This window comes from Bos taurus, chromosome 24 (genome assembly GCF_002263795.3).
Source record: "Bos taurus isolate L1 Dominette 01449 registration number 42190680 breed Hereford chromosome 24, ARS-UCD2.0, whole genome shotgun sequence".
NCBI lineage: Eukaryota > Metazoa > Chordata > Mammalia > Artiodactyla > Bovidae > Bos > Bos taurus.
The window spans coordinates 61,722,780-61,730,013 of NC_037351.1; positions in this window are offsets into that span (position 1 = coordinate 61,722,780).

Below are 7,234 nucleotides of genomic sequence, written 5' to 3' on the forward strand. Positions count from 1 at the left end.
TAATGCAAACACAGCTGTCTATGGTGGAAGAGCATGAAGAAAAGAACGTAAGATGTTTTTCAAAAGGGAGAAACCCAGAAGTTTATTTCTGACATTAGACATGTCTTATTAGTTTCCTAAGCTAAAACGCATCTAATGAGCTTTATGATGACTTGGTAATTTAGCTCCTCCTTGAAAGGAACCACTAATACCGGCTGTGGACTGTAGACTTTTGTTTTTCTTAGAAGCCTTTATTGACTTTGTTACAATATTGCTTCTCTTTTATGTTTTGTTTTTTGGCCGGGAGGCGTGTGGGATCTTAGGCCCCCAACCAGGCTTCGAACCTGCACCCCCTGAATTGGAAGGCAGATTCTTAACCACTGGGCCACCAGGGAAGGCCCGACTTTTAATTCAGGAAACAGATGCTACAGATTTCATTTATCGGGTAAGAAATCTCAGTTTAATTCACACCCCGTGTTTCTTCTATTTAATTCTCAACTCATATGCCAATAGGCTTCCTTGGTGGCTCAGATGGTAAAGAACCCGCCTGCAATGCAGGATACCTGGGTTCGATCCCTGAATTGGGAAGATCCCCTAGAGAAGGGAATGGCTACTCACTCCAGTATTCTTTCCTGGGGAATTTATTGATTTTTTTTTTTTTGTAAAAGGAACTGTATTCCTTTTTAGCTTTTCTATTTCCTAACTGAAAGCTAGTCTTGCTGTTATGGCTCCTCATCTCTGACAGCCATGCTTTGGGCAGGTAATGAGGAAGGATCTTGCCATTCATACTGCAAATCTACTCCTCAAAGGCTCGCTCCATTTTCTTCAGGCTCCGCCTTCCCTTCCTGTGACGTCATGACTGGTAACAGTAGGTAAAAGCTAAGACCTGCATCCAATCCCGGAATACTAACAGCTTGAAAAGAGTAGATGTAAGACTCCTAGTAAGGACGCATTATGTCCTGCAAGGAGAGTGAATGCAGCACAGAGGCAGCCGCGACCCTCCGCCAGTGACTGGCACTGAGCAGAGAGGGGCGGGATTGGGCTTGACGGCGCTAATACCCAGGTGAGTCAGGAGGGCGGTTCGGCCTGCGGGGAATCTTTGGGCTTCCCCTTCAAAATCTCCTTTGAAAAGAAAGCTGATAATAAATGTATAAGGTGTTTTCTTTGTTTCATTCATTCCGTCCCCCCCACCCCAGTCTATTAAAAAAATTGTTTTTAGTAGTGGAGGGTGGCTTTGATCAAGTATTTGATCAAGCTCACATCCTGGAGTCTATGTGGGTGTGAGGTACACTCCATTTCTAATTAGCATTTACTTATATTTGTAGTATCACTTTCCTCACTTGTAAAATTGGAATCATAGTACATGATTGACTTTGAGAGAGATAATGTACATGAAATTTCTGTGGGGAAAAGGCTGGATATGCAATAAAAGCCTATGAACTGCAAAGCATCAAAATATAAGGGAAGTCCTTACACCACTTTTTTTTTTTTTTTTTAATGTTTTGCCTGAGCAGCGCGCAGGGATCTTAGTTCCTTAGTCCACAGATCTAACTGGCGCCCCTGCCTGGGGAGCTTGGACTCTCAGCCACTGGACCACCAGGGAAGTCTCCAATCACTTTGAACACTGTGCACATGTAACACTGTGGGCCTAGTTTTTGCCATGTGGAGACGAGAGACTTGGACCTGGGCACGGCCACACTTCCTTCGGAGCACCCCTTCTCCTCGAAGGCTCTGTTGCATCTGGCAGCGAGGCGGCTGAGTCAGCGCGGGCGGTGCTGCCCAGGAGGAGGGAGAAGAAGGAGAAAGAGGGTCAGGCGTGTTCCCACGTGTGCTCCCTTCTGGGGCGGGGGTCCCGTGGGAGGAGCCCCAGTGCTGCCGCTCCTCGGGCTCCCGCCCTGCCTGGCCGGGCTCATCTCAAGGCTCAGGGCAGCCTGCTGGTCTCTGATGTGACCCCAGCTTCTGCTGGGCCCCTGAGCGGTCCTAGGTGTCATCAAGGGAAACTCCTGAATTTCTAACTTCTTAAGAAGCACAGCTTCTTCTTTTTTTTAAAAAAAACCTGGGTGTCCCTTTATTAATTGAAATAGACACTATCTGTTTTTACAACAGAGTAGTGATTGATGGGAGATTTATTATGCAAAGGCCCTGTTGTGACAGTTTTTGGAAAGTAACTTGTCAAGAAACATAACTCTTTAATCATAAGAAATGGTATAGAATGACTATAGGAAATTTGGAAGATATGGGAAACTATGCCAAAGCCTTTGACTGTGTGGATCACAACAAACTGTGGAAAATTCTGAAAGAGATGGGAATACCAGACCACCTGATCTGCCTCTTGAGAAACCTATATGCAGGTCAGGAAGCAACAGTTAGAGCTGGACATGGAACAACAGACTGGTTCCAAATAGGAAAAGGAGTACGTCAAGGCTGTATATTGTCACCCTGTTTATTTAACTTATATGCAGAGTACATCATGAGAAACGCTGGACTGGAAGAAACACAAGCTGGAATCAAGATTGCCGGGAGAAATACCAATAACCTCAGACATGCAGATGACACCACCCTTATGGCAGAAAAGTGAAGAGGAACTAAAAAGCCTCTTGATGAAAGTGAAAGTGGAGAGTGAAAAAGTTGGCTTAAAGCTCAACATTCAGAAAACGAAGATCATGGCATCTGGTCCCATCACTTCATGGCAGATAGATGGGGAAACAGTAGAAACAGTGTCAGACTTTATTTTTTGGGACTCCAAAATCACTATAGATGGTGACTGCAGCCATGAAATTAAAAGACGCTAACTCCTTGGAAGGAAAGTTATAACCAACGTAGACAGCATATTCAAAAGCAGAGACATTACCTTGCCAACAAAGGTTCGTCTAGTCAAGGCTATGGTTTTTCCTGTGGTCATGTATGGATGTGAGAGTTGGACTGTGAAGAAGGCTGAGTGCGGAAGAATTGATGCTTTTGAACTGTGGTGTTGGAGAAGACTCCTGAGAGTCCCTTGGACTGCAAGGAGATCCAACCAGTCCATTCTGAAGGAGATCAGCCCTGGGATTTCTTTGGAAGGAATGATGCTAAAGCTGAAACTCCAGTACTTTGGCCACCTCATGCGAAGAGTTGACTCACTGGAAAAGACTCTGATGCTGGGAGGGATTGGGGGCAGGAGGAGAAGGGGATGACAGAGGATGAGATGGCTGGATGGCATCACTGACTCGATGGACGTGAGTCTGAGTGAACTCTGGGAGTTGGTGATGGACAGGGAGGCCTGGCGTGCTGCAATTCATGGGGTTGCAAAGAGTTGGACACGACTGAATGACTGATCCGATCTGATACAAAGAAAAATCCTCTTTAATTTCATTAAACTATTGCTAAAATTATTTTATGCATTTTCTTTGTCTTCTAAGAACACACATATACACACTCATGTAATCTCTTAATACAAATCATATAACCTTAAGTGCATTACAGCATAAAGCAAAAATTTCCAAATATATAAATACATATGTATATTTTTTACCTACTCTTAGACAACTTAAGCATTTCCCTGGTGGCATAGTCATAAAGAATCTGCCTGACAAGCAGGAGATTCAAGTTGGATCTCTGGGTAGAGAAGCTCCCCTGGAGAAGGAAATGGCAATCCAGTATTCCAGCCTGCTAAATTGCACAGACAGAGGAAAGTGGTGGGCAAAGAGTCAGACACGACCTTATTACTAAACAACAACAACAGGGTAACTTAATCTTGTGTTACTCTTAGAAAAAATTTAGTTACTTCCTTATTGATGGACATTCAGGTAGTTTCTAGTTTTTCTGTTATAAATAATACTACCATAGACATTTCTGTATACTAATCACTGACCTTATCTGTAATTATTTCCTTAAGAAAGATTTCTAAAAGCTATACTACTGGGTGGAATGAGATGAATATTAAAAAAGTAACATATTGCTAAATTATTTCCCAGAAGAGTTGGCCTATTTACACTCCTATCAGTTGTGTTGAAATTCTAGTTTTTACTAGATATCTTGGAAAAGTTGCATTCTGATTCTTATATTTGCTTCTTTTGTCCTATAAGAATTATATAAGAAAAGAAAATGTAAACTTTTATATACACAGATATTTGAACTACTGGATGTGAAGTCAACAGATCACATAGCTCTGTTAGCTGAAGAATTCAAATCCAGTCACTAATGAATTAATATGATTAATTTTTTTTTTCACTTTTATGTCACATCCAAATGTATTCCATACCACCCATTTTCAAGAGTAATTGCGCTCTTTTCAGTTGGGTAAAGGGAGGCTTTTACTCTGACCTTTATATGCAAAAGGAGCACAGTGACGCTGGTTCAAGCCCTCTCTCCACTACACTGCAAAGGATTCTGAGGCCCAGGGAAGGTAAATTTTTTGCTAGTGATTAATACCCGGTGAGCAGCGGGAGTGTTGCTCAGAATCAACTCCAAGGTGGATTTTTTCCCACACTGTCTCCTCTTGTTTTCTCGAATCCATCAACCAAATCTAGGTGGTCTGTGTTGAATTTTCTGCTTGGATTATGCCTTCTCACATAATATTATGGATTTCAAAGGCAAATCTGCCACTTATGCCACCTGGTTATCTGTGATTTATCTCTGGAGTCCTGATCTTTTTTCACTTAGTTTTTTCCCCCCCTCCCTTATGTTTGCCTCTTAGGAGAATTTCACTCAAATTTGTATCAATTAGAATTCATGGACATTATTTTCCAAAATAGGTTATCATTTCATATACAATTTCTCCTAGATGGAATTTTAGGTTTCTCAAACACTAGAAAATGATAAGACAAAGAGCATGAAGCCATATTAAGCTATTCAATTCTTGAAATGGACATAGGATTAGGGACTGTATATCTGGCGTTTTGGAAACTTTTTTTCTGTTCCAGTTAAAAACTCTGAGGTAAAGTTGCCTTATCTTCCTTGACTCAGTTTCTCCTTGTGCGAAAAGGTGGTAACAGTCCTCAGTGTCTAGGGAAGGCTTTTGTGAGATTTCTTTGTTTTTGGCAGCACGTAAGGTTCAAGTTATTCCTCTGTTGTACAGGGGAGCTGTCATAGGCATTGGTGAAAATCACACTGATAGGTTTGAAAAAACAACACTTGATGATTTGTAGGTATTTGGGGAGAGTGTTCAAGAATTTGTGACTGAAATTCATCTTCTTGGAAGAGAAGCTGAGAGAGGGAGAAAGAGATTCTAAGCGTGCTGTAACAAAACTCCTTTGAGCTGTTCTGGGAGTGGCTGGGTGTGGCAGGCTTTCCCCAGTCAGAATGCTGAGTAATCAACTCATAATATTTGCAATGATTCAACCTACAGGTTAGAAAAAGCACCAACAAAACAATCTCCTAGGTTATTAAATATTTGAGCTGATACTTTTTGCTGAGCTACAGGAAACTATTGCTCGATAAAATTGTACAATGAATGGGCGCTGTATTTCTTTAAGCTGTATTTCTTCCCTCCACCCCCCACTAACATCTACTCTTTTAAATACAAAGTCAACAACAAGGTTTTTGTGGCAAAACAAGGAGAGTAAAGAAAGTTATAGATTAAATTATTGGGACGTCTCTGGTGGTCCAGTGGTTAAGACTCTGTTCTTCCGCTGCAGGGGGCACAGGTTTGATCCCTGGTAGGGGAAGTTCCACATGCCGTATGGTATGGCTAGAAAAAAGAAAATTATAGATTCTTTTTGGAGTTATAAAACAAACACTTTCCCCCACAAACAGTGGTATATAATTTCCCACTAAATATTTTTAAAGAAACATTTATTTCCAAGAATTAGAGTTATATTTGGGCTTCCCTAGGTATTGCTGAATTCCTGTCTCTGGAAGTGTTTCTGCCGAGGTTAGACAAGCCCCGAACAGGAGTGTCGTAGAGATAATTTAGACTTAAAAAGAGAGAGTGGACAAAGATTTCTGATTTAAATGCAAGTCTCTTCAAACCTTTGGGTCACAGTAGCAAGCAGGGGGGTTTCCCTGGTGGTTCAGTGATAAAGAACATGCCTGCCAATGAAGGAGACATGGGTTTGATCCGTGAGTTGGGAAGATCCCTTGGAGAAGGGAATGGCAACTCACTCCAGTATTCTTGCCTGGGAAATCCCATGGACAGAGGAGCCTGGTGGCCTACAGTTCATGGGGTCACAAACGGCCGGACGTGACTGAAGCAAGTAAACAACAGCAACAGAGCAGACAGGCTGCAGGCACTGGTAAGTTTCCGTGGTAGCCTAAATGTGGATGCCCTGCACCAGCCTGTGGTCATTATGATTATTCCCCGAGACCGCGCCTGCCTAATAGGCCAAGTGCTGATCACCACCACGTGCTCTGAGCCAGACACTTCTTATTTACCGTCTGTTCATGTGCCGTGTGTCTCATTTTACAGGTGAGGAAACTGAGGCTAGCGAGATTAAGCACTTTGCCTAGGGTTTCTCAGACGATGAATGGTAAGATAGAGTCATTTTCCAAATTTATGATTTGACTCTTAAACCCACATTTCCCCACTACAGCTGAATGGTGTCATTTTCCAGGGGTAGCTGGCCAGCATCACTCTCTGATGACCTTGTTGCCTCTACTAGTTCCCCTGATGCCTGAAATTCTACTTTCAGAGTTCAACTCATTTAGTTTATGACTTTGACCTGGTTCATAATAAAACGCCCAGGGCGTGGGGAGAAGGGAAGCTATTAGTCACTCTTCGTCACTCTCATTCATATAGCCAACGAGCGTTAGCTGACTGCACATCTGTCAAGACCATACCAAGTGTTGGCATTACAAAAATGAATGAGGCTTGGTCCTTACTTCAAGATTCTCATAGTGAGATAGAGGAGATTGTACAGTAAAATAGAAGATTATGAGATAACGTGGTAAATGAACAACAGAACATCAAATGAGCATAGCAGATAAGTAATTGGCTCAGATTTAGGTCCTTTCCTGAGAACAGATTCAGTTAGGAAGGGAGTAGCTCCCAGCAAAAAAAGGAGCTGCCTGAAAGCAAGAAAACTCTGGAAAACACAAAGAGATTTCCTAGCAAAGATGGGTAATCCTAATTGCCATATTTCATCGGGAGGCCCGTCAACAGTTTCTCCCAATCTGGTATTACATATTTTGCTGAGTAGAATGTATTCATAGATTGTTTTTTTGTGTGTAATTACTTTTCTCTTTTCTGGCATCTAGCAGAATGAGCTATGGAGGTGAGAGTACTTTCTGTGGCATCACCATATTTGAAGAGTATGAATTGTCAGAACCATCACATACT